The 27,940-nt window shown below is 47.9% G+C and overlaps 1 long non-coding RNA gene across 2 annotated transcripts in view; it reads left to right on the top strand.

The window, feature by feature from the left end:
* Positions 1–19,197, top strand: part of LOC140186235 (uncharacterized) — a 69,572-nt gene extending 50,375 nt beyond the window's left edge. For both annotated transcript variants that reach the window (XR_011882816.1, XR_011882815.1), the window contains one exon: positions 18,514–19,197. This is a non-coding gene — a long non-coding RNA (uncharacterized lncRNA). The remainder of the gene's footprint in view (positions 1–18,513) is intronic.
* Positions 19,198–27,940: the final 8,743 nt, after the last annotated feature.

The following is a 27,940-nucleotide window of genomic DNA, read 5'->3' as shown; positions in this document are numbered from 1 at the left end:
GGTTCAAGCTGACAGGAAGATGACGGGAGTTCAAATAATAACGTCCGGTAAGATGGCGGTGTGCTCGGACACAGCAGCCACTCCAGGTCCAATCCAAGGTGTATTTGTCCATCTTGTACTTTTTTACAATCGCAAGTTACTGCTGGAATCTAAGAACATGAAGTTCTGCAGAACTATCCCATCAGAGAATTGCTCAATAGTGATGGAGTTCGACTGTTGTTGTGTTATTGCCTGGACTTGTGCATCATTAGCAGTTTAAAAAAAGTGTGGGTGATTGTCTTGGACACTTTTATTCTGATTTTAACATCCTGTTGGTTATTGGTAATGTAGAATACTGCAAGTCTGGTTCACCAGTTCATTGGTGAGATCGATGGTGTTGACTCATTTGTTGCAGTTGCCCAGCAGACAAGACACTGAGAAGGTGTGGGAGAGGCCTCTGTGATTGCGCTGGAATCCATTGTGGGTTGGAGGTTGACTTCTCCCATGGGTGCTACCTTCTGGCGCTGGCTCGGTGCTGCCCTCCAGTGTTTGCACAGTGGAAGAACAAGCTGGTCACTCAGGGACTTGTGCCATTTTTTTTCTTTGTGACTGTATGTCTTTCCAAAATCGTAACTGTTATGTTTGCTAATTCAAGAAACTAATCGAAAGAAAAATACAGGATCCAGGATACTTGCCTACACACGTAAAAGTTGCTGGTGAACGCAGCAGGCCAGGCAGCATCTCTAGGAAGAGGTGCAGTCGACGTTTCAGGCCGAGACCCTTCGTCAGGACTAACTGAAGGAAGAGTGAGTAAGGGATTTGAAAGTTGGAGGGGGAGGGGGAGATCCGAAATGATAGGAGAAGACAGGAGGGGGAGGGATGGAGCCAAGAGCTGGACAGGTGATTGGCAAAAGGGGATACGAGAGGATCATGGGACAGGAGGTCTGGGAAGAAAGACAAGGTGGGGAGGGGGGACCCAGAGGATGGGCAAGGGGTATATTCAGAGGGACAGAGGGAGAAAAAGGAGAGAGAGAGAAAGAATGTGTGTATATAAATAAATAACGGATGGGGTACGAGGGGGAGGTGGGGCATTAGCGGAAGTTAGAGAAGTCGATGTTCATGCCATCAGGTTGGAGGCTACCCAGACAGAATATAAGGTGTTGTTCCTCCAACCTGAGTGTGGCTTCATCTTTACAGTAGAGGAGGCCGTGGATAGACATGTCAGAATGGGAATGGGATGTGGAATTAAAATGTGTGGCCACTGGGAGATCCTGCTTTCTCTGGCGGACACAGCATGGGTGTTCAGAGAAGCGGTCTCCCAGTCTGCGTCGGGTCTCGCCAATATATAAAAGGCCACATCAGGAGTACTGGACGCAGTATATCACCCCAGCCGACTCACAGGTGAAGTGTTGCCTCACCTGGAAGGACTGTCTGGGGCTCTGAATGGTGGTAAGGGAGGAAGTGTAAGGGCATGTGTAGCACTTGTTCCGCTTACAAGGATAAGTGCCAGGAGGGAGATTAGTGGGGAGGGATGGGGGGGACGAATGGACAAGGGAGTTGCGTAGGGAGCGATCCCTGCGGAATGCAGAGAGAGGTGGGGAGGGAAAGATGTGCTTAGTGGTGGGATCCCGTTGGAGGTGGCGGAAGTTACGGAGAATAATATGTTGGACCCAGAGGCTGGTGGGGTGGTAGGTGAGGACCAGGGGAACCCTATTCCTAGTGGGGTGGTGGGAGGATGGAGTGAGAGCAGATGTACGTGAAATGGGGGAGATGCGTTTAAGAGCAGAGTTGATAGTGGAGGAAGGGAAGCCCCTTTCTTTAAAAAAGGAAGACATCTCCCTCATCCATACATCTGCTCTCACTCCATCCTCCCGCCACCCCACTAGGAATAGGGTTCCCCTGGTCCTCACCTACCACCCCACCAGCCTCCGGGTCCAACATATTATTCTCCGTATCTTCCGCCACCTCCAACGGGATCCCACCACTAAGCACATCTTTCCCTCCCCACCTCTCTCTGCATTCCGCAGGGATCGCTCCCTACGCAACTCCCTTGTCCATTCGTCCCCCCATCCCTCCCCACTGATCTCCCTCCTGGCACTTATCCGTGTAAGCGGAACAAGTGCTACACATGCCCTTACACTTCCTCCCTTACCACCATTCAGTGCCCCAAACAGTCCTTCCAGGTGAGGCAACACTTCACCTGTGAGTCGGCTGGGGTGATATACTGCGTCCGGTGCTCCCGATGTGGCCTTTTATATATTGGCGAGACCCGACGCAGACTGGGAGACCGCTTTGCTGAACATCTACGCTCTGTCCGCCAGAGAAAGCAGGATCTCCCAGTGGCCACACTCAGGTTGAAGGAACAACACCTTATATTCCGTCTGGGTAGCCTCCAACCTGATGGCATGAACATCGACTTCTCTAACTTCCGCTAATGCCCCACCTCCCCCTTGTACCCCATCTGTTACTTATTTTTATACACACATTCTTTCTCTCTCTCTCCTTTTTCTCCCTCTGTCCCTCTGAATATACCCCTTGCCCATCCTCTGGGTCCCCCCCCCCCACCTTGTCTTTCTTCCCGGACCTCCTGTCCCATGATCCTCTCGTATCCCTTTTGCCTATTGCCTGTCCAGCTCTTGGCTCCATCCCTCCCCCTCCTGTCTTCTCCTATCATTTTGGATCTCCCCCTCCCCCTCCAACTTTCAAATCCCTTACTCACTCTTCCTTCAGTCAGTCCTGACGAAGGGTCTCGGCCTGAAACGTCGACTGCACCTCTTCCTAGAGATGCTGCCTGGCCTGCTGCGTTCACCAGCAACTTTTATGTGTGTTGCTTGAATTTCCAGCATCTGCAGAATTCCTGTTATTTAAGGATACTTGCCTAGTTAGTTTTTTCCCTTTTTTTAGTGAGGAACTTGCATGTGACGTGGTAGCATAACGACATCTACCATTCACGTACATCGAGCACATAATGAGTTACGGAAACAACAGAATGCTTCATCAAACAATGTATCTACAATATTACTGAAATATTGAATACACAACAGGGACGATATGTTGTGTGTTGTGTGCTGTTGGTAATGTGTTTTGCACCTTGGCCCCAGAGGATTGCTGTTTTACTTCACTATAATTCACATTCAGTTGAATAATAATTAAGATGAACTTGAACATTACAACAGTGGTGTGCAGAAGAGCACAACGTGTTGAATCTTGAAGTGGGTGGGCAACAGCAGCAGTAGACCACACCCAGTTTCACTCCTGTACCTAACATAGGCCAATGAGGGTAAATCTCCTCTGCACTCTTTCCAGCGTCTCTAGATACCTCAGGATGACCAAAACTGAACAGAGTATTTCACTGGTGTCCTCACAACTGTATTGTCTTGTACAACTGTAACCTCCCCCCACCCCCGCTTACTCTGCATCTTAAAACTTGCTCATCTACAGCCATACCCAGCTCAGTAGAAAGGTGAATGACCAGAAGCATGAACCGTTTCTCGCTCCTTGGATGCTGCTGAGCTGCAGAATCTTTTCAGCATTTACCTCAGATTTTTCGACTCTGCAAAGTTTTGCTTAAGGACATCAGTGACACGGCAGTGTAGAGGTTAACACAATGCTATTACAGTGCCAGTGACCCAGGTCCAATTCCCACTGCTGCCTGTACGTTCTCCCCGTGCCAGCGTGTGTTTCCTCTGGGTGCTCCAGTTTCCTCCCACCTTCCAAAGGCATGTGGGTTAGTAGGTTAATTGGTCACATTGGTGGAACTGGGCAGCACAGGCTCGGTGTGCTGGTAGGACTTGTTACCATGCTGTACCCCTAAATTAAATTTACATTTCTACGTGAGGGATGGGCTGTGAAGGTACAGGAGCAGAATCAGGCTACTGATCAGGGTGGGGCTTGGACAAGTCAACTCTCCCTTATATTGCACCAAATGTTTCCAATTTTGCAAGGGTTCAAATCCAATGGGCAGCAAAGTGCCCATGTCATTTCCACCTGGGATCTTGGCATTCATGACCATATGGCATAGAAGCAAAATCAGGCCATTCAGCCCATTGAGTCTGCTCTGCCATTCCATCATGGCTGATTTATTATCCCTCTCAACCCCATTCTCCTACCTTCACCCTGTAACCTTTGATGCCCTGACTAATTAAGAACCTATCAACCTCCACTTTAAATATACCCAAACTTGGCAGCAATCAGCCAGTTGTGAGGGAAAAATTCTATAGCCAGGTACATCAAGAGTGGCTTGTTACCATTGGTCAGTCCTGGGGGGAGTACGTTGTAATGTAGTAGGGGATCCCGTGTAGCCAGGTTTTATGCCCATCCCTCTCCATGCCCATCCCTCCCCGTGCCCGTCCCTCTCTGTGCCCATCCCTCTCTGTGCCCGTCTCTCTCTCTGCCTGTCCCGCCCTGTGCCCATCCCTCTCTGTGCCCGTCTTGCCCTGTGCCCATCCCTCTCTGTGCCCATCTTGCCCTGTACCCGTCCCTCTCTGTACCAGTCCCTCACTCTACCTGTGCACAGAGTAACTCAGTTTGAGTGAATTTGCTTTCCATCGTTGATCAAGGGTCAGGAGGTGCTTATAAGGCCCTAAGAGACAGGGATATACCGGGAATGGTGGGATTTGATCACTGTGTTGGCAGACAGGGATATACCGGGAATGGTGGGATTTGATCACTGTGTAGGCAGACAGGGATATACCAGGAATGGTGGGATTTGATCACTGTGTCGGCAGACAGGGATATACCGGGAATGGTGGGATTTGATCACTGTGTAGGCAGACAGGGGTATACCGGGAATGGTGGGATTTGATCACTGTGTCAGCAGACAGGGATATACCGGGAATGGTGGGATTTGATCACTGTGTAGGCAGACGGGATGTGCTGGGAATGGTGGGATTTGATCACTGTGTCGGCAGACGGGATGTGCTCGGAATGGTGGGATTTGATCACTGTGTCGGCAGACAGGGATATACCGGGAATGGTGGGATTTGATCACTGTCGGCAGACGGGATGAGTTTAATAAATTCAGCACAGTGTGAGCTGAAGGACCTGTTCTAGTGCTCTGCAGTCTGATGTTCTAAATTACATCAAACACAAAGACAAATTAACAAAGTATTTACATGTCTCCATTTACAATCCGGAGATTCACTTTCTCACAGGCACTTACAGGAAAAAAGAAATACTATAGAATTTATGAGGAACTATATTTTAACAATGACTGCCAAGCCACCAATGTGTAAAAGAAGACAAATTGTGTAAATCAAAAATAAATAATACTGAGAACAGGAGTTGTAGTGGGCCTGTCGGTTGTGGAGTCAGTTCAGAGTTGAGGTGAGTGAAGTTATCCATGCCAGTTCAGGACCCTGATGTTTGAGGGGTAATAACTGTTCCTGAGTCTTGTGGTGTGGGACCTGAGGCTCCTGTGCCTTCCTGATGGCAGCAGCAGGAGGAGAGCCTGGCCTGGGTGCTGGGGGTTCTTGATGATGGATGCTGCATTTTCACTGGCAGAGCTCCTTGTAGATGTGCTGAGTGATGGGGAGGGCCTCGCCCATGATAGACTGGGCCGTATCTGCTGCTTTTTGAGCCTTTTCCGTTCCTGGACATTGATGTTTCCGTACCAGGCTGTGATGCAGCCAGTTAGGATGATCTCCAATGTGCGTCTATAAAAGAAATCAGGACTTTATGTCCATTCCTTTCTTGAGCTATTTGCCCACACATTGCCCAAAGTTTCCATAAGTGACCTGTCATTTGACAGAAGTAACAGAACATTTTTCAGTGGGTGTGGAAGGGTTAATCCAAGACAGACAGAGAGAAGTCGAAGGGAGAGGATGTCCAAGTGAGATTAAACAAGAGCTGACACTTCCCAGCATGTCCAGCAGGTGTCCTCAGAGCACTGGAAACCAGTGGGACTAGGACACAGTGAATGAGCCCACAGCCAAAACATTAAAAACCCACTTGTTTTTTTAGCAGCAGCTGTCCCACCAAGTGATTATGGACTGTTTCATAAATAGAGGGTACAGCTGATGAGCCAAAAATATAAACTGCCAACAAGGCTGGTTGAGGAAAGCTAGCAAAGTGAGTTTTGGTTGGATGAAGTTCAAGTTTGTTGTTATCCAGCTGTACACATATATACAGTAAACGAAACAATGTTCCCCCGGACTGAGGTGCACAACACAGCTCATACACACAGCACGCAGAGTAATATTACTACAAATAATGAGGTGTACGTCATACTCTTGGCATTCTACAGATGTGTGGTGGAGAGCACCCTGACAAGTTGCATCACTGTGTGGTAGGAAGCTGCCCTGTGGCGGACAGGAAAGCTCCACAACGGGTGGTCAAAACTGCCCGACACCAGCTGACCTGCCATCAAAGACATATATACAGAAAGGGCCAGTAACCTCACGAGGGATCCCAACCTTCATTGACATTAAATCATCTTGAACCCTGAACCTTGATAAAGTAAGTTGTGGAGATGAAGGCAGGTTGGGGAGGAGGTAATTTGCATCAGGATTCTTCATGGTTTTGTATTATTATTGTCACATGTAGCAGGATACAGGGAAAAGCTTGGCCTGGGTATTGCCTGGCTGTGGGGCAGAGTCTGTCCCCCACCTCCCCAGCTTCTCCCTGATCACTCAATCACTTCAATCAAACGGAATGGAGTGCCCGGTTGTGGGAATTTCCTTGCAGCAGCACGCTCTGCAGATGAAGATCCCTCCTGGGGTCTGTTCCTGATGGTCCCACAGAGTGTACACCACTGCGACATATTGATCCCCTCTCCCTTTCTCCCATGGTCCACTCTCTTCTGGTATCAGATTCCTTCTTCTTCACCCTCGGCCTCTTCCACCTATCACCTCCCAGCTTCTTACTTCGTCCCTCACCTGGCCTCACCTATCACCTGCCAGCTTGTACACCCCCCACCTTCTTATTCTGGCGTCTTTCACCTTCCTCCCCAGTCCCGATGAGGGGTTTCGGCCTGAAACATCGACTCTTTATTCCCCTCCATAGATGCTGCCTGACCTGCTGAGTTCCTCCAGCACTTTGTGTGTGTCTCTCTGTAGCTGGATCCACGGGATAGAAGGGTGTGTATTTGCTCTGCCTCTCTGTGACGGACATGTACGAGGTTGTGCTGCTCTTTGGCTTGTTTAATCTCCTCTGGGATTTACCCACACTGAGTTCCTTGTTCTATCATGTTACCCTCTGACCTGCCCATTGATCTTCACATGAATGATCAGATGAGGTACTACAAAACACTGATCCCCACTGGACTTTGACTTCACTTGAGTGGCCAGCTGAGGTACTTCTAAACTCAGGGAATGGCTCTGGGTGTTCAGCAGTGACACATCATTTGCCCCCCCAGCTCTAGCAATGACCTGTGACTTTACCCACCTGCCCACTGCCCACCTGACCTGATGCCACGCACACTCTTCCAAAGAGCTCCGAAATTTACCTTCTCCTCATGAACGTTGTTTATTAACTTAGAGATAGAGTGTGGAACAAATCCTTCCAGTCCAGCAACCCACCGATTTAACCCTCGCCCAATCACAGGACAACTTACAATGACTGATTAACCTACCCACCGGTACGTCTTTGGGCGGTGAGTGGTCACGAGAGGAACGGCCAAACTCCTTACAGATGCCAGTATTGAACTCTGACCTCTGATGCCCCAAGCTTTAATAGAGTCATGCTCACAGCTACTTGACGTACTGTTTATTACAAATTACTATCAGTTGCACATTTAGACAGAGACGTAGCGTAAAGATTTTTACTCCTCATGTATGTGAAGGATGTAAGTAATAAAGTCAGTGCGAATTCTAATTCCATGGCTCCCCAGTTCAGCTGAATCCGAATCATTGACAAATAGACCACTTCAGTACAGGCCCTTTAGCCGACTATCATGTGCTGACCCTCTAACATACTCTAAATTCAATCTAACCCTTCCCTCTCACATCCCTCTCACTGTCCTGCCATTGTCAGGGAAGTTAGTGTAGTTTGAGTCCTCGGATCTTTAAACAGACTGGGATCTCTGAGTGAATTAACTGAATATTCAGTGCGATTGGCTGTGTGCTCTGTGTTATGCACCCTCTGTCACTCCCTCACGTTCAATGGTTGATAGATTTTTAACAGTAAATATTTTGTTTGCCTAATTATTAATGATAGCTAATTAGATGTTTGTGAGGAACACCCGATTTGGCAAACAATGTTGTGCTTATTTAATTTAGTTACTCTTGTCTCACTACACTAATCTCATCTGCCTACACAATGCCCATATCTGCCTACACAATGTCCGTATCCCTCCATTCTCAGTACACTAATCTCATAGGCCTACACAATGTCCGTATCCCTCCATTCTCAGTACACTAATCTCATCTGCCTACACAATGTCCGTATCCCTCCATTCTCAGTACACTAATCTCATAGGCCTACACAATGTCCGTATCCCTCCATTCTCAGTACACTAATCTCATAGGCCTACACAATGTCCGTATCCCTCCATTCTCACTACGCTAATCTCATCTGCCTACACAATGTCCGTATCCCTCCATTCTCAGTACACTAATCTCATAGGCCTACACAATGTCCGTATCCCTCCATTCTCAGTACACTAATCTCATAGGCCTACACAATGTCCGTATCCCTCCATTCTCAGTACACTAATCTCATAGGCCTACACAATGTCCGTATCCCTCCATTCTCACTACGCTAATCTCATCTGCCGACACAATGCCCATATCCCTTCACGTTCATGTGTCTGTGAGCCTCTTGAATGCCCCTGTCATATCTGCCTCCAGTACCACTCCTGGCAGCGCATTCCTGGCACACACCAGTCTCCGTGTAAGAAAAAACTTGCCCCCCACGTCTCCTTTGAACCTTCTCCCTCTCTCCTCTGATTCAGGTTCATTTGTTTCTCACAGGTACATTGAAACATACAGTAAAATGTGTCATTTGTGTTAACAACCAATAAACCTGAGGGTGTGCTGGGGGCAGCCCTCCAGTGTCACCTCACATTCCGGCACTAACATAACTTCAATCTTGGAAAAACGATGCTCCCTGTCTGCTCTATCTATGCCTGTCATAGTCTTGTAAACCTTTATTAGATCTCTCCTCAGCTTCCGTCCCTCCAGAGGGGACAACCCAGGTTTGTACAAGCCCATGCCCTCTAATCCAGGCAGCATCCTGGTGAACCTCTTCTGCCCCCGCTCCAAAGCCTGAGCATCCTCCCTATAATGGGGTGACTAGAATTGATTGCAATATGCCTGAAGAAAAGTCTTGGTCCAAAACATTGACTGTTTATTCACTTGGACAGATGCTGCCTAACCTGACCAGACCTGAGCTCCTTCAGCATTTTGTGTGTGTTGCAATGAAAGCAATGCTCCAGATGTGACCTAACCGAAGTTTTATAAAGCTGCAAGATAACTTCCTGACTCCATTCCTCGTTAATAAGGGCCAACCTGCCACATGCCTTCCTCAACACCTTATTGACCTGTGCAGGGGAATCCCGCCCTCCTAGGTCAGTCCAGACTGGTCCGGGTTGCTGTGGTGAGGATGTCCCAGCCTGTTTCTGGGAAAGGATTTGAGGAGAGTGATTCCTGTGGAGAATTCTGCTCCTTCCCCCACATTGCCATGTATTGTCACCTGTACAGTGAAAAGCTTCCTTTACCATGCCGTCCAGAGGATCATAAGTGCAGCGCAGGCAGATGATAGTGCTGTGATCTCTTTAGTCGAGTATGCTGTTCTCCCAAGGGGCCCGTACGTGACGTCATTTCATGTGGGGGACCATGTGGTCCTTGACGGATCGGGGTCACTGTCCAGTGGCATGGAATGCAAGATGACTGAAGACCCTTCACTACTGCAGCCTTCCTACACGCTTTCACTGCCGTTGTGAGGCGTCATCATCCTCTGCCAGCTCCACCGTTGAGATCTTGGTTGGTCTGAGACCTCCCCCTTGATCTTACCACCCTGGGTGAACCCACCAGGAGCTAAGCACCAGACAGTATCACTCCGGGGGTCTCAGGAGATCACAAGCCTCTCCAGCAGGACAAGGTGACGATCTTTGGAGAGGGTAGACAATACATTTCAAGGGCTAAGATGAGGTAAATTGTGAGATTAAGAGTTCATCTTTAACGCACAAGAGGTCTATTCAAGATCTTAATAACAATGAGGTCGAAGCTGTCCGTCAGCCTGGTGGTACATGTCTTCAGGTTTTTCTATCTTCTGTCTGATGGAAGAAGGGAGAAGAGAGAATGTCCTGGGTGGGAGGGGTCTTTGATGACCTTGATTTCTCTCCCAAGGGAAAGGGTAAATGGAGCCAACGGAGAGAAGGCTGGTTTGTGTAATTGACTGGTGTATGTCCATAACTCTCCCGTGGCCTTGGACAGAGCCGTTAGATGCACATTGGTGTGAATAAAGATCAGAGTGTGCAGACTCTGTGGTGTCATCTGGGGTTTGTCCTGGGACACCACCCACAGTGACAGAGACGTCATGACACGTTTCCAGGCACATTGTAAGGAAGGGTCGAAAGTCTAATCACAGCCAGTTGGTTTTCATTTTCCCTTGTATGTTTGATGGGAGAACATTCCCTCCAATCTCTCTTTCCATGTGACTCCTTCACCTATCTCCATGTACTCACTGGAATTTAGAAGAATGAAGGAGGATCTCATTAAAACCTTCTGAATATTGAAAGGCCCTGATAGAGTGGATGTGGAGAGGATGTTTCCTAGAGTGGGTTAGTCTAGGACCAGAGGGCACAGCCTCAGAATAGAGGGGCGTCCATTTAGAACAGAGATGAGGAGGAATTTCTTTAGCCAGAGCGTAGTGAATCTGTGGAATTCATAGCCAAAGATGGCTGTGTAAACCAAGTCATTTAATATATTTAAAGCAGAGGTTCTTGATGAGTCAGGGTATCAAAGGTTACAGGGTGAAGGCAGAAGAATGGGGTTGAGAGGGATAATAAATCAGCCATGATGGAATGTCAGAGCAGCCTCGATGGGCTGAATGGCCTAATTCTGCTCCTATGTGCTATGGTCTTATTTTCCCCTCTGCCCTGTGGGGTGCAGGCAGCTTGACAGGAGCTCTGGATTCCTGTGCCAGTCAGCTTGGGAGAGGGGCTTTCTGTGCTCTGCCACCAAAGATGGGGGAAGTCAGGACTTGCTGGCAGTCCTGCAGAACCCAGGGCTGTTTACTCTGCAGGCACTATCCCGAGAGCAAGTGAGTGAGGATTAGGGAAAACCGGCTGCAGCCTGAATAATCCAGATCTCGGCTTCAACATTGGACTTTGTTTATCCGGCTTTTTCCCTTTCCAGGATTTCAGAACATTATTTTGGGCAGGAAGTAAATCGATTCCCTGGTGAACCAGTGCGAGAATTTTAGCAACAGTCGTTTGCTGCGAGTTTGGAATTTCTTGAGACAGGAGTCCAGGATCGAGAGATGAGGTTGCTGAGGGAGCCTTTGCCTCGCAGTTGGACAATACAGCATTCCGTGGAGTGTACACGTCTCAGGCTTGGCTCCACCGAGTCCACTTAGGCAACTTCAGGTGTGGCTGGTAGAACCAAAGTCCCTTGTTACTCTCCCTCGAGGGCATTTGATTTACACATTCATTCAACATGGAGGGAGTCCATTCTGCCCCTTGCTCCTGTTCTCACTCTCGAGAAGAACTTCCCCTGTTGATCTAGATCCCATTGTAACTGTAGACATCCTTCTACATTGTCCAGCACTGGGTGTTGTCACAGGAAAGCAACACCCATCATCAGAGATCGCCACCACCCAGGCCACGCTCTCTTCTCACTGCTGCTATCAGGAAGGAGGTACAGGAGCCTCAAGACTCACACCTGTAGGTCCAGGAACAGTTATTACCCTTCAACCATCGGCCTCTTGAACCAGAGGAGATAACTTCACTCAATTTCTCTTGCCCCATCTCACCTGTATTTCCCTGGCTTGTCCTTGCAGCCTTTCTTAGAGAAAGACCAACACCAAGCATCCTCCAATCCACTAGGAGAAGCATCAAGCACCCTCCATTCCTCTGGGAGAAGCATCAGACACCCTCCAGTCCTCTGGGAGAAGCATCAAACATTCTCCAATCCTCTGGGACAAGCATCAATTACCCTCTAATCCTCTGGGAGAAGCATCAGGCACCCTCCAATCCACTAGGAGAAGCATCAGACACCCTCCATTCCTCTTGGAAAAGCATCAAACACCCTCTCATCCTCTGGGAGAAGCATCAATCACCCTCCAATCCTCTGGTACTCTACTTAAGACTTAGGTCCCAGCAATCTCCTTCCTTTCTTCCAAAAATATCCCAGAGTGGACCTGGTCAGACCCAGGTTTTTTTTCCTGCATTTGTATTTATCAATCTCGCACATCACATCCTCTACCGTTGTCATGCTCCAAAGCATCGCTCTCTGCTCCCTGAATTCCCTGGGCTCCATGTCCGTCTGCAAGGTATATACAGAGGCTGCTGCTGAGGCTGACACATGTATAGATAGATCCCTTGCACACTCAGCCGTGGCCCCTTTGCGGGTGTCTGAGCTCTGTGAGGTGTGTCTGTGGTAAACTGAGTTCAGGGTTTCTCACATGGGATGAAGGTGCAGGACCGGCTGTGTGGGACACCCCGGTAGCATAGTAGTTAATGTGACACTATTCCAGCTTAGGCTGTTGGAGTGCAATTCCGGCTTTCTCTGTAAGGACTTCGTACGTTTCTTCCTGCGTATGCGTGGGTTTCCTCCAGATGCTCTGGTTTCCTCCCACATTCTAAATGTGTATCAATCAGTAGTTTAATTGGTCATTGTAAATTGTTCTGTGGTCAGGCTGGGGTTAAATCAGTGGGTTTCTGGGCAGCGCTGGGTCGTTGGGTCGGAAAGGTCTGTTCCAAGCTGTATCTCTAAATAAATAAATCTGCCCCTTCCTGCCTTTGCACCCCTCAGCCTGTCTTGCCGCCAGTGCTGGGGGAGCAAGTGTTGTTGCTATGGCAGCTGGTGGCCGGGGGTAATTCTGACCACCGGTTCTCTGCTCCTTGAACTGGGCTGTTCAGTAAACCCTCAGTCCAGTTGTGAGTTCCCTCCTTGCTCCTGGACATTCCATGCAGCAAAGTCACCAGATGGCATGGGGTTCCCTGTGGGAATACTGCAGAGGGAGAGAGGGTGGTGGACCCGTGGACTGATTGGCCTCCACAGCTCCGCTCCCCCACCAGTGTGGAGAGTTAATAACTGAGCTGACACAGAGTCCAAGCGGAGTTGGCACTGGGCTCCATTCTGTTACTTGGAGCTGCGTCCGCAGAATTAACTTTCTCAAAATTAACTCGCTTCTCGGGAAATGATAGGTAGGAGCCCTGCCAGTTGTATCGTCCCTGGGAATCAGGAACACTGGACAGCTTTGCACATTCTTGGGAACGGACTGTTATTGTTTGGAACTTGACGGATTTCAGAATTCCCTGAAGTAATTTTCTCTGTGGCTTGTTTAACAATTGGGAGAAGCAAGAAACCAATTTCATAAGACATAGGAGCAGAATCCGATCAATTAGCTTATCGGGTCTGCTCTGCCATTCCACCATGGCTAATTTATTATGCCTCTCAACCCCACTCCCCTGCCTTCTCCTCATAACTGGGAGGAGAAGATGGCGGTGTGATGCAGCGTGCGCAGCCTTTCCGGTGAAATGACATCGTATTTGTTAAGTAGGGGGCTGTGCACAATTCTGATTTGATGGAGGCAGCCGTGAGAAGCACGGAGGAACATCTGGAGAAACTTCTGAAATGCCTGGTTCACTGCCGCTGCCGAGAATCTCCGGAGGGAAGGCCCCAAATACCCGGCTTTGCCTGCTGCTGGCGGCCGGGGCTGGAGTCGAAGCGCTCGGCAGAGATGGTGCTCAGTGCTCGGTGTCGGAGGGTTGGTTGGAGGCTCGAAGTTTTCGGACGACTCAGAGTCGGACTGTGGTCAGGCATGGCAGGGAGAGTTTTCTTCCTTCTCCCGTCTGCGTGAGATGTGGGACTTCCGAGAGACTTTGAACGTTTTTACTGTGCCATGGCCTATTCTTCATCAAGTTACGGTATTGTTGCACTGTTGTAACTATATGTTATAATTATGTGGTTTTTGTCAGTTTTTCAGCCTTGGTCTGTCCTGTGTTTCTGTGATATCACACTGGAGGAATAGTGTATCATTTCTTAATGCATGCATTACTAAATGACAATAAAAGAGGACTGTGTGTCCTCATAATCTAATCTAATAACATTTGACATCCTGACTAATCAAGAAATATCACCCTCTGCTTTAAATGTACCCAATGACTTGGCCTCCATATCTGTCTGTGACAATGAGTTCCACAGATTCACCACCTCTGTCTAAAGAAATTCCACCTCAATTCTGTTCTAAATAGCCACCCCTCTACCCTGAGACTGTGTCCTCTGGTCCTTGACTCCCCCAGTATAGGAAGCCAAATCTCCCAAGCGGACTCTGGCTTCAAGATGACTGGCAGCTGAGATGTGCTGGCCATCGAACTAGGCCACAGTACTGACTGTGGATTACTCCGGAATTCCTCATTTGTGGGTACCTAATATCCATCTCTAGTTGTCCCTGAGAAGGTAAGGGTTAGGTCTGGGGATTTAAACCTGCTGGCGAACAAGTTGAATGATCTGGATCCGGAAGAAGATGGCGCCAGTGAGCAATGCAACCAAGGGCGACGTCCTTCAGACGGTTCATGAAACTACTTCTTTCACTTCTTTCATGTCTCCTTTTCCTTTCAAATGAAGCCCGTGGTCTACATTTTGGTGATGCGTTTTTGGGCCGATTCAGCAATCTGGCACCTTGCTGTCTCCAAGGGTGTTCTGTGAGGGTTGCGACCTCAAGGCCAAGAAGCCTGGAGATTGGGGGGAGCCCATGATCGACTCCATTTCTCACTGATTAAAGCGCTGAGGAAGATTGAGATCATCGAGACAAGTGAGGAAGGCGGGGGGCTGTTCAGCACCACCTACCAGCCTCTCGCTCGTCGCTGCTAGAGTAAGGTACCTGTGTGTGAGGGAGGGGGCCACACCGCTGGCCTTCGAGTGCAGAGCAAAGGCCTAGACTAGGGTTGCCAACTTTCACACTCCCAAATAAGGGACAAAAGTAGCAGTCAAATACGGGACACTTGTGTTTACCCCGAGAAAGACTACCATGACCATGAAGCCTTGCACCTGGGTGTGCATGCGTGTACATGCTGATTTTTTTTCTACAAATCGCTTTTGGCTTAATCTTCCCGATTCTGCTTTTACTATATGTTAGTGTTATTTATTTTAGGCTTTATGTGTTATTTGGTATGATTTGGTAGGTTATTTTTTGGGTCTGGGAACATTCAAAAATTTTTCCCATATAAATGAATGGTAATTGCTTCTTCACGTTACGCCATTTCGGCAGGAAAGGTTTCATAGGAACGCTCTACCTTAGCGGGGGAAATACGGGACAAGGGCGGCCCCGTATGGGACAAACCAATTTAGCCCAATATACACGATGTCCCAGCTAATACAGGACAGTTGGCAACCCTAGCCTAGAGTGTGGACATCCTTCGTCACCCATCCACATCGCTGGCCTTTGTACAGGGAGCAGAGGCCTAGAGTGTGGGTGTCCTTCATGGTCTAGTGGCAAGGTGAAAGATCCCCACCGTCTGGCCCATCCTGTCTGCTACTGTCAGGCAGGAGGTCAGAAGCCTTGGGAAGTCTTCGGGAACGGCTACTTACCTTCAGCCATCAGGTTTGTGAACTGACCTGCCTCACCGCCTAACACTTCCTCAGCATGAGAATATACAGACCACCTCTCCTCCTCTGGTGGATTTGTGTTTTTGTGCACTGATACTTCGCAGTCTTCTCATCATTGTCTTGTATAATTTACATTCTGTGTTCCTGCACGTTTTGCATTGTATGAGTATCTCACCACACAATAAACTCCTCTTGTCCACGTGGTGATAAGCTCCACTTGAGCCATGTAGCCACAGACCCCTAAAGAGAGGTTGCTGTCTGGGAACATCAGCTCTGCTGCCTGACCTGCAGACACCAGAAAGGGCAGACGCTGGAATCTGCTGGAGCAGTGTTCGAGGAAAGAGACTCAATATTTTGGGTGGGAATTGTCCCAGTACCTGCAGTATTTTTTCTTTGAAATCCCCCCACAGATGGGGGATAATGGAGAGGCTTGTTCTCCGAATCCAGATGTGAATTTTTTTCAAAGTTCCAGGTACATTTATTATCAAAGTACATATATGTCACCATATACGACCCTGAGATTCATTTTCTTGTGGGCATTCACAGTAAATACAAAGAAACACAATTGAGTCAGTGAGAAACCACGCACAACGACGATGCTGAGGATGTTCTACGAGTCTATGGTGGCCAGTGCTATCATGTTTGCTGTGGTGTGCTGGGGCAGCAGGCTGAGGGTAGCAGACACCAACAGAATCAACAAACTCATTCGTAAGGCCAGTGGGGATGAAACTGGACTCTCTGACGGTGGTGTCTGAAAAGAGGATGCTGTCCAAGTTGCATGCCATCTTGGACAATGTCTCCCATCCACTACATAATGTACTGGTTGGGCACAGGAGTACATTCAGCCAGAGACTCATTCCACCAAGATGCAACACAGAGCGTCATAGGAAGTCATTCCTGCCTGTGACCAGCAAACTTTACAACTCCTCCCTTGGAGGGTCAGACACCCTGAGCCAATAGGCTGGTCCTGGACTTACTTCCTGGCATAATTTACATATTACTATTTAACTATTTATGGTTTTATTACTATTTATTATTTATGGTGCAACTGTAATGAAAACCAGTTTCCCCCGGGATCAATAAAGTATGACTATGACTATGACAACAGGATGGACAAACAACCAATGTACAAAAGACAACAAATTGTACAACTACAAAAAGAAAATAATAATAATAATAAATAAATCAACCAATAAGCAATAAATCCTGAGAACATAAGCTGAAGAGTCCTTGAAAGTCAGTCCATAGTTTGTGGGAATACTTCAGTGTTGGGTGGATGAAGATGAGTGAAGTTATCCCCTGTGGTTCAAGAGTCTGATGTTTGAGGGGTAATAACTATCCTGAACCTGGTGCTGTGGGTCCTGAGGCTCCCGTACCTCCTTCCTGATGGCAGCAGCGAGATTAGAAGAGTGCCCCTTTAGAACAGTGAAGAAGAGGAATTTCTTTAGTCAGAGGGTAGTGAAGATACGGAATTCATTACCAGGTGGAAGTGGAGGCCATATCATTGGCTATATTTAAAGCGGAGGTTGATAGGTTCTTGATTAGTCAGTGTGTCAAAGGCTACAGGGAAGAGGCAGGAGAATGGGGTTGAGAGGAAAAATAGATCAGCCACTATAGGCAGAGCAGACCCGATGGGCCAAGTAGCCTAATTCTGCTCTTATGTCTTACGGTCTTAAGGGTGGATCTGTCTTGCCCTTTCTGAGTCAGTCATACCTGGGTAACTTTTCCCATTGTTAGGTCAATGCAGTGGTGTAACTATACCGGGACAGTCTCTGTACAGGTTGTTCTGCAGTAACTGTCTTCATAACCACAGCTGGAATGTCCAGTCACCATTTAACCAGGCCTCCTTCATGGTTGTAAATGAGAGAGGGTCAGCTGATGAAAAAAAAGATTGGATGTTCTCTAAAGTTGAGCAGAACTGTTTCCATCTCAAAACTAGCATTTCGCCCGTGTTCCCAACAAAGTAACCTACCTTCTGTCAATGATTGCAAGGCTCAATATCTCCTGTCAACGATCAAAAGGCTCAACATCTCCTGTCAATGATCAAAAGGATCAATGTCTCCTGTCAATGACAGAAAGGCTCAACGTTTCCTGACAACAATTGAAAGGGTCAACATGAGGGTCAATGCCTCCTGTCAACTATCGAAAGGGTCAATGTGAGAGTCATCGTCTCCTGTCAATGTTCGAAAGGGTTAAAGTGAGGGTCAATGCCTCCTGTCAATATCGAAAGGGTTAAATTGAGGGTCAACACCTCCTGTCAATGATTGAAAGGATCATCTGTCAACGTCTCCTGTCAATGATCGAAAACGCCAACGATGGCGGCAGCAAACAGTGATTCCTCTGGCGATATTCATCTTTTGAAACTGTTGGATCCTGTGACTTACAGTCTGTAGTTCGATTGAGTGAACTAGTGCTCTGCTCTCCCAAGAAAACTCCAGGTGAGAAATGCCCTCAGAGGGGCCACTGGATTTAAGTCTCTGCCCTTGGAGGGGCCACTGGGTTTAAGTTGCTGGTCTCGGAGGGGCCGCTGGGTTCTGATGTTCTCAGAGATGTTATCGAAATTCTGAGAGTTATGGATTGGACTTCAGTTCAAACTAACAGTAGTTCGTATTGGCATCTTTCAGTTCTATGCTCCTTTTTGTGCTCTTGCCCATTCTTTCTTGGTGTGGATCGGCAGGCCGGGGTTTGGGTGATCTGTTAGATTTTGTGTGGGGGGGTTGGGGAGGTTTGGGGTTTGTGAGTTTTTGTTTCTTTTTCTTTTTGTGTTGGGGGGATTGATGTTTTTCTTTCAACTACTTATATGCTTTTCTGTATTCTGCAGATATCTGGAGAAGACAAATGTCAGAGTTGTATTCTGTATACACACTTTGATAATAAAATGAACCTTTGAACCTTGAACCTTTGAGCTATCAAAAGGGTCAACGTGAGGATCAACATTTCCTGTCAACTATCAAAGGAATCAATGTCTCCTATCAATTATCAAAAGGGTCAAAGTGCAGAGCAATGTCTCTTGTCAACGATTGGAAGGGTCAATTATTGAAAGGTTAACGTTTCCAGTCAATGACTGAAATGGTCAACTTGAGAATCAATGTCTCCTCTCATCTATCAAAAGGCTCAATGTCTCCTTCAATTATCAAAAAGGTCAAAGTGCGGATCGATGTCTCTTATCAACGATTGGAAAGATCAATTATCGAAAGGTCAACTTGAGGGTCAACGTCTCCTGTCAATGATAGAAAAGGTCAATGTGCCATGGATTTGAAATGTGTGCTGGCAGCTTCTATATACATAAATATTCCTTGATTATTTTCTCTATTGCATATTCAAATTACATGATGTAACACCACTTGAGACTCCTCAGTAAATCCATCTGTGACCCAGATCAAACATTTCCATTTTCAAACAGCATTTATAAATTGCAGTAAGACTCTGGTATCGATTCAACCAAAATGACAAAACCTTTTGAGGTATTTGCTGGGGACGGATGAGAGAGTTTGTCAGGATTTTAAATGGCGCTGTAATTCTTGCTTCCTATAAAATATTCAGTATGTTACTGGTACGTCACTACTGGAGTCTGAAGTTTGACGGGCATCCTGGTGACCGCATTGTTTCTATGGAGGACTAGGAACAGATTAATTCCGTCCAATAATAATTCAGGGCATTAAATCAGTTTTAGAGGGACATTCTAAACAGCGAGGGCACGTGTTTATCTAGCAGAAGTCGGCTTTATCATTCAGATTTATCAGCAGCGCAGCACGGCCCTGCACCAGTGATAATCTCAAGAGAATGAGGTTTCCACTTACAGCCATACGGCCTTTATTCATTCAGAGATACAGCACAGACCAGATCCTTCTGGCTCACCGCGCAGCTCCACCCAGCAACCTACCGATTTCACACTAACCCAATCACAGGACAATTTACAATCACCAATTAACCCACTAATCAGTGTGTCTATGGACTGTGGGAGGAAACTGGAGCACCTGGGGAAACCCACGTGCTCATGGTGAGACCATTCAAACTTCTTATAGACAGTCGGGAATTGAACTCCAAACTCCGAGCTGTAATAGCGTCACGCTAACCGCGATGTATTGTGACCGCCTTCCTCTTTTCTTCACTCAAGTTTATTTAGAACAGTTGGTCTTGGGACAATTGTGAGAGACAACCGGAATGTGTAGGGGTGTAGGGGTGAAGGTTGAGGATGGACAAGGTCCAGGCAAAGAGTAGTTGGCTGGGATTGAACCAGCTCGTACATCAGTGCAAGTGTCTAACACTACACTCAGATCCCTCTGTTAGATCACTGCTGCTCATGTCTAACACCTCTGGCTCCTACCCATTTCTGTCTGTACACCTACTCCTGGTCATACAAAACTCTCTGCCTTTAATCTCCTCAAGCTTCTGCACTCCTCTGAAACCTCCTCTAGCCCCAACATCCCTCCCTATTTTGGTAGCTCCTTCCTCCCCTACACCCCTCCCCATCTCTGTAAATTACTGATATCCCTGAAATCCCTCTGTCCCCAATCCTGTAAAACCATCCAGACCCTACCCCCTCCCTGGCTCAGTAAACCCCTCTGGGCCCTGCACCTCTCCGTTTCTGTAAACCCCTCCCTCCCTCCCTACACCTCTCCCTGTCTCTGTAAACCCCTCTATATAACTCACCCTGTCTCTGTAAATCCCTTTAGCCCCTGCACCCCTCCCTGACTCTGTAACCCCTCCTTGTCTCTGTAAATTACTGATATCTCTGAAATCCCGCTGTCCTCAATCCTGTAAAAACCCCATCCAGACCCTACCCCCTCCCTGGCTCAGTAAACCCCTCTGGGCCCTGCACCTCACTGTCTCTGTAAACCTCTCCCTCCCTCCCTACACCCCTTCCTGTCTATGTAAACCCCTCTATATAACTCCCCTTGTCTCTGTAAATCCCTTTAGCCCCTACACCCCTCCCCGTCTCTGTAACCCCCTCCAGCCCCTACACCCCTCCCTGTCTCTGTAACCCCCTCCAGCCCCTACACCCCTCCCCGTCTCTGTAACCCCTCCATCCCCACACCCCTCCCTGTCTCTGTAACCCCCTCTGACCCCTACACCCCTCCCTGTCTCTGTAACCCCCTCCGGCCCCTACACCCCTCCCCATCTCTGTAACCCCCTCTGGCCCCTACACCCCTCCCTGTCTCTGTAACCCCCTCCAGCCCCTACACGCCTCCCTGTCTCTGTAACCCCCTCTGGCCCCTACACCCTTCCCTGTCTCTGTAACCTCCTCCAGCCCCTACACCCCCCCCTGTCTCTGTAACCCCCTCCGGCCCCTACACCCCTCCCCGTCTCTGTAACCCCCTCTGGCCCCTACACCCCTCCCTGTCTCTGTAACCCCCTCCAGCCCCTACACGCCTCCCTGTCTCTGTAACCCCCCCTGGCCCCTACACCCTTCCCTGTCTCTGTAACCCCTCCAGCCCCTACACCCCTCCCTGTCTCTGTAACCCCCTCTGGCCCCTACACCCCTCCCTGTCTCTGTAACCCCCTCCGGCCCCTACACCCCTCCCCGTCTCTGTAACCCCCTCCAACCCCTATACTCCTCCCTGTCTCTGTAACCCCCCCTGGCCCCTACACCCTTCCCTGTCTCTGTAACCCCCTCCAGCCCCTACACCCCTCTCTGTCTCTGTAACCCCCTCTGGCCCCTACACCCCTCCCCGTCTCTGTAACCCCCTCTGGCCCCTACACCCCTCCCCGTCTCTGGAACCCCCTCCGGCCCCTACACCCCTCCCCGTCTCTGTAACCCCCTACACCCTTCCCTGTCTCTGGAGCAGCTTTGGAGAAATGTATTTATTTAGCAATGCAGGCTGGAACAGGTTCTGCTGGCCACATGAGCTGCTCTGTGCAGAGCAGCAACCCACCTATTTAACCCTGGCTTAATCACACAACAATCTACAGTGACCAATTGACCTACTACTCGGTACGTCTTTGGACTGCGGGAGGAAACTGGAGCACCCGGAGGAAACACAGGCGCCAATGGGAAGAACGTACAAATGTGCTAACAGAGGATACTGGAATTGAACTCCAAACTCCGGCACCCTGAGCTGTAATATCATTGTGCTAACTGCTGCACCACCCTGGTGCCCATGGTTCCCCTGTACTGACAGTCTCCACAGGAGGGATGCAGATTGGGTTCTCTGGTTTACTTGAGCACAGAGTGGCTGAGATGGGGCTGACCGTACCCCTGGCCAGCTCTCCGTTGAATCCTGCTTGCCGGTTGCCGTCCCACTGTGCCGACCACCAGGCCGAGGAAAGGCACACAATTGTCCCGCACTGGGTAAGACCATAAGACCGAGGAGCAGACCTATTAGACCCGTTGAGTCTGCTCCACCATTTCTTCATGGCTGATCCATTTTTCCTTTCAGTTGCATTCTCCTGCCTTCCTCCTGTATCACTCCATGCCCTGACCAATCAGAAATCTATCAACCACTGCCTTAAATATACATAAAAACTTGGCCTTCACAGCTGCCAGAGGCAATACATTCCACAGATTCACCACTCTTTGCCTAAAGAAATTCCTTCTCATCTCTGGCCTTAGACTCTCCCACCATAGGAAAAATCCTCTCCAAGTCTTCTCTATTGAGGCCTTTCACCATTTAATAGTCTTCAATGAGGCCACCCCTCATTCTTCTAAATTCTAGTGAATACAGGCCCGGAGACATCAAACACTTTTCATATGACGAGCTGTCCAATCTTGGAATCATTTTCGTGAGCCTCCTCTAAACCCTCTCCAGTGTCAGCACATCCTTTCTAAGATAAGGGGCCCAGACCTGTTCACAATACCCTAAATGAGGCCCCACCAGTGCTTTATAAAGTCTCAACATTACATCTTGCTTTTATATTCTAGTCCTTTTGAAATGAATGCTAACATCGCATTTGGCTCCTCACCACAGACTCAAGCTGCAAACTAACCTTTAAGGAATCCTGCACAAGGATTCCCAAATCCCTTTGCATCTAGAATTTTTGTATTTTCTCTCCCTTTCATTTCTTTTACCAAAGTACATGACCATACACTTCCTGACACAATATTCCAGCTGCCATTTCTTTGCCCGTTCTCCTAATCTGTCTAAGTCCTCCTGTAGCCTCTCTACTTCCTCAAAACTACCAGCCCCTCCACCTATCTTCATATCATCTGCGAACTTTGCAAGAAAGCCATCAATTCCATCATCCAAATCATCGACATATAATGTGAAAAGAATCGGTCCCAACACAGACCCTTGTGGAAAACCACTAGTCACCAGCAGCCAGTCAGAAAAGTCTCCCTCTAATCCCACATTTTGCCTCCTACCAATCAGTCACTGCTTTATCCATGCTAGAAACTTTCCTGTAATACCATGGGCTCTTAACTTGTTAAGCAGCCTCATCTGTGGCACCTTGTCAAAGTCCTTCTGAAAATCCAAGTACACACCTTCTCCTTCGTCAATCCTGTTTGTTATCTCTTCAAAGAATTTAAAGATATTTGTCAGGTAAGATCTTCTCTTGAGGAAAACATGCTGACTTTGGCCTATTTTATCATGTGCCTTCAAGTACCCCGAAACCACATCCTTAACAATAAACTCCAACACCTTTCCAACCACTGAGATCAGACTAACTGGCCTATAATTTCCTTTCTTCTGCCTCTCTCCCTGCTTGAAGAATGGAGTGACATTTGCAATTTTCCAGTCCTCTGGAACCATTCCATAATCTTGTGATTCTTGAAAGATCATTGCTAATACCTCCACAATCTCTCAGCCACCTCTTTCAGAACTCTGGAGGTATACTGTCTGGTCCAGGTGACCTCTCTGCCTTCAGACCTTTCAGCTTACCAAGAACCTTCTCCCTAGAAATGGTAACTTCACAAACTTCATGACCCCGACACCTGAAACATCCACCATACTGCTGGTGTTTTCCACAGTGAAGACTGATTCAAAATACTTAATCAGTTCATCTGCTATTTCTTCGTCCCCCATTACTACCTCTGCAGCATCATTTTCCAGCAGTCCGATATCCACGCTCACCTCTCTTTTGCACTTTATGTAACTGAAGAAACTTTTGGTATCCTCTTTAGTATTATTGGCTAGCTTACTTTCATATTCCATCTTTCCCTTCTTAATGTCTTTTTTAGTTGCCTTCTGTTCGTTTTTAAAAGCTTACCAATTCTTGAACTTCCCACTAATTTTTTTTCCATTATATGCGCTCTCTTAGGCATTAGTGTTGACTTTGACTGCTATTGTTAGCCACGGTTGTGTCATCTTGCCTTTAGAATACTTTTTCCTCTTTGGGATCTATATATCCTATGGCTTCCAAGTTGCTTCCAGAAATTCCAGCCGTTGCTCCTCGGCTGTCAGCCAGTGCTCTTTTCCAATCAATTCTAGTCAGCTCCTCTCTCATGCCTCTGTAATTCCATTTATTCCACTGTAATACTGATACATCTGACTTTAGTTTCTCCTTCTCAAATTTCACGGTGAATTCGATCATATTGTGATCACTTTCCCTAAGGGTTCTTTTACCTTAGGCTCTCTAATCAATTTTGGATCATTGCACAACACCCAATCCAGAATAGCTGATTCCCTAGTGGGCTGAACCAGGAGCTGCTCTAAAAGAACATCTAGTAGGCATTCTAGAAATCCGCGCGCCCCCCCCCCCGCCCCGTTTGGATCCAGTACCATCCTGATTTTCCCAATCTAACTGCATGTTGAAATCTCTGATGACTATCGTAACAGTGTCCTTTTGGCGTGGATTTTCTATCTCTAGTTGTAATTTGCAGACCACGTTCCTCGTCGTGTGCATTTCCCAGTAAATCCATCAGGAGCACAGAGATCTTGCTGAACATTTGTTAGCTTTCACTCAGTCGTAGCCACAGCTGGATGTCATACAAGACAATACATACAATACATACAAGTCATACAACCTGAGGCTGTGCTCGGGGGCAGCCTGCAAGTGTGCCCACAGGTTCCAGCACCAACACAATGCTCACTGAACAACCCGGAACACAGCAAGCATCAAAACAAAGCAACTAGAGTGGAACAAGCCCCGATTCTCTCTCCCTCCCTCCCACCCTGTGGTGTTCCGCCAAGCATTGTGGGCATGCTGTGTTAGCACTGGAATAGAAATGAATAAACAGCTGATGTGTCAGGCTGGGACCTTTTGGAAATCCACACACAAAATGCTGGAGGAACTCAGCAGGCCAGACAGCAGCTATGGAAATGAATAAACAGTTGATGGGAAATATGGGAAGGCTGAGTAATTACCTGTGGAACACCTGTACTTACCGTAGTCCACAGGGATGACCCTGAGATTCCTGTTGCTGCCACTTTAAACCCCACTTCAACCTCTCTCTGTGCGCCCCACCACTGTCATAGTGAGGCCCAACGTCAGCTCAAGAGGAACAACGCCTTTCTTCTATCTGGGAACACTGGAATTCTCCAGGCTCAGATGAACAGCTCCCTCTCTGTCCCCGTTATCGTGCAAATGTCTTCCCGTCATCCTGTTTCCAAAAAATATCTCCCTTGGTCTGTACTCACATTCCTTATCACCTGATCTGCCGTAATCACTGCCCGAACAAGCCGTTGTCTCACACCTTACTCTGCTCTCTGTTCCATTTTACAGACTGACCCCCTCCACACTCCCCCAGGTCTCAGTGAGGCTTCTCTCCCCTCTCCCATCTTCACCTGTCACTCTCCCCTCTCCCATTTTCACCTGTCACTCTCCCCTCTCCCATCTTCACCTGTCACTCTCCCTCCCCTTTCCCATCTTCTTATTCTGGCTTCTTCTACCCTTCTTCCACCCACCTTCCCTTCCTGTCCTGACGAAGTGTCTCAGCCCAAAATATTGCCTGTCTATTTATTTCTGTAGATGCTGGCTGACCTGCTGAGTTCCTCCAACATGCTGTGTGTACTGCTGTGGATTTACAGCACTGCCTTCTCTACAGACTGACTTCATGTCCTCCAGAATCTCCTGCTGGCCAGTAAATGACCTTTTCTTTCACAAAGATTAACCAATGTCTGTGAATAACTTCAAAAATCTTGTGATTGACCATGTCTGATGAATGTGAGTTGGTTTTTCCCCCTCAGGAATCTCCTAAAAATTCTCTTGTGTTAATGGTTATTTTAACAGACTGTTAAAGTATTCACAGAAAATTCGCTGCCTCAGGTCTTTTCAGAAGTGACTGGGGCATCAATTTAATTCAATGTCATTGCAACAGACAGGGACCTTGGTTGTCTCTGAGCCTTGGGGTGAGAAGTGGAGAATTGGTGGAGTCGGTGCCTCCTTCAATATCTTCCCCTGATCCTTCACTTTTTTCTGCCTTTATCAATCTCATCTGCTTCCCATGGAGAGGACCGACACATCTTCATCATCTTCCTGCGAAGAACCTTCCCATGGAGAGGACTGACACATCTTCATCATCTTCCTGCGAAGAACCTTCCCATGGAGAGGACTGACACATCTTCATCATCTTCCTGTGAAGAACCTTCCCATGGAGAGGACTGACACATCTTCATCATGTTCCTGAGAAGAACCTTCCCATGGAGAGGACTGACACATCTTCATCATCTTCCTGCGAAGAACCTTCCCATGGAGAGGACTGACACATCTTCATCATGTTCCTGCGAAGAACCTTCCCATGGAGAGGACTGACACATCTTCATCATGTTCCTGCGAAGAACCTTCCCATGGAGAGGACTGACACATCTTCATCATGTTCCTGAGAAGAACCTTCCCATGGAGAGGACTGACACATCTTCATCATGTTCCTGAGAAGAACCTTCCCATGGAGAGGACTGACACATCTTCATCATTTTCCTGCGAAGAACCTTCCCATGGAGAGGACTGACACATCTTCATCATCTTCCTGAGAAGAACCTTCCCATGGAGAGGACTGACACATCTTCATCATCTTCCTGAGAAGAACCTTCCCATGGAGAGGACTGACACATCTTCATCATCTTCCTGAGAAGAACCTTCCCTTGAGTTCACTATGGATTTACTGGAGACTAGAAGTTTCTGACTTGGCTTTGGCTCGGACCTTCCCGACTTCCTGTTAGTTATAATCCTCACAGCTGGTAAGGTCTTGGCAAATCTGCCTTGGACCTTTCTGTTTCCCTTGTGTAACATGGTGTCTGGTGCTAGGAGTTCATTTACGAACCGCCCCCCCCCCCCCCCCAGCGCCAGACTGTGTTGCTGAACCTCTAGGAGGACCACAGCCTTGTTGTAGAGTTTGGAGCCTTGCATGCCTCAATAACCCAGAGAGCTCTGCTGGCTGGAGTCAGGACTTTATGTGTTGGCTCTTGGCAAGGCCACCCATGCCAAACAGATGATGGGATAGAGGACAGTCTCGGAGTAGTCTCCCGGTCCTCCAGGTTCAGGGTTCAGCTCAGGGCTGACTGGTGAAACAAAACTGTTACCGAAGCAGCAGTGACGAGTCCTTCAACATCTGAGTGGCGAGGACAGAGAGAAATGGGAATCTCCATTGCCGCCTAAATGCCAGCAGTAGAATGGTCAGTGTTGAAGTATGTCTTGCTGATGATCGGATTGGAGAGATGGAGGGTGAGAGGTGTTTGATAGAAGTGTGGAAGATAAAAGAGATATAGATAGTGGGGACAGCCAGTGCCTCCTTCCACAGAGCAGACATGGCTAATACAAGGGGGCACAACTTTAAGGTACTTGCAGGAAAGTATAAGGAGATGTCAGAGGTAGGCTTTTTGCATACACAGAAGCAGATACTTCGAGATATTTAAGAGATTCTTAGTTCAAAAGTTCAAAGTAAATTTATTATCGAAGTGCATATATGTCACCATATACAACACTGAGACAGATTTTCTTGTGGGCATTCACAGTAAATGAAAGAAACACGATAGAATGAATGAAAGACCGAACCCAATAGGACTGGACAAACAACCAATGTGCAAAAAAAAACAACAAAATGTGCTAATGCAGAAAGGAAGAAAAGTTATTGGGGACATGAGATCAAGAGCCGTGGAAAGCGAGTGCACGGGTTGTTGGCACAGATCAGAGGAGTGGTGAGTGATGTGGAGTGAAGTTATCCCCTCTGGTTCCAGAGCCTGATGGTTGAGGGTAATAACTGTTCCTGAACGTGATGGTGTGGGTCCTGAGGCTCCTGTATCTCCTCGCTGATGGCAGCAGTGAGAAGAGAGCCTGGCCTGTGTGGTGGGGGTCCCTGATGATGGATGCTCCATGTAGATATGCTCGGTGGTAGAGAGGTCTATGCTCATGATGGACTGGGCAATATCCAC

Source organism: Mobula birostris, chromosome 22, assembly GCF_030028105.1.
Source record: "Mobula birostris isolate sMobBir1 chromosome 22, sMobBir1.hap1, whole genome shotgun sequence".
In the NCBI taxonomy this organism is placed as follows: domain Eukaryota; kingdom Metazoa; phylum Chordata; class Chondrichthyes; order Myliobatiformes; family Myliobatidae; genus Mobula; species Mobula birostris.
This window is presented reverse-complemented; position numbering and strand designations above follow the sequence as displayed.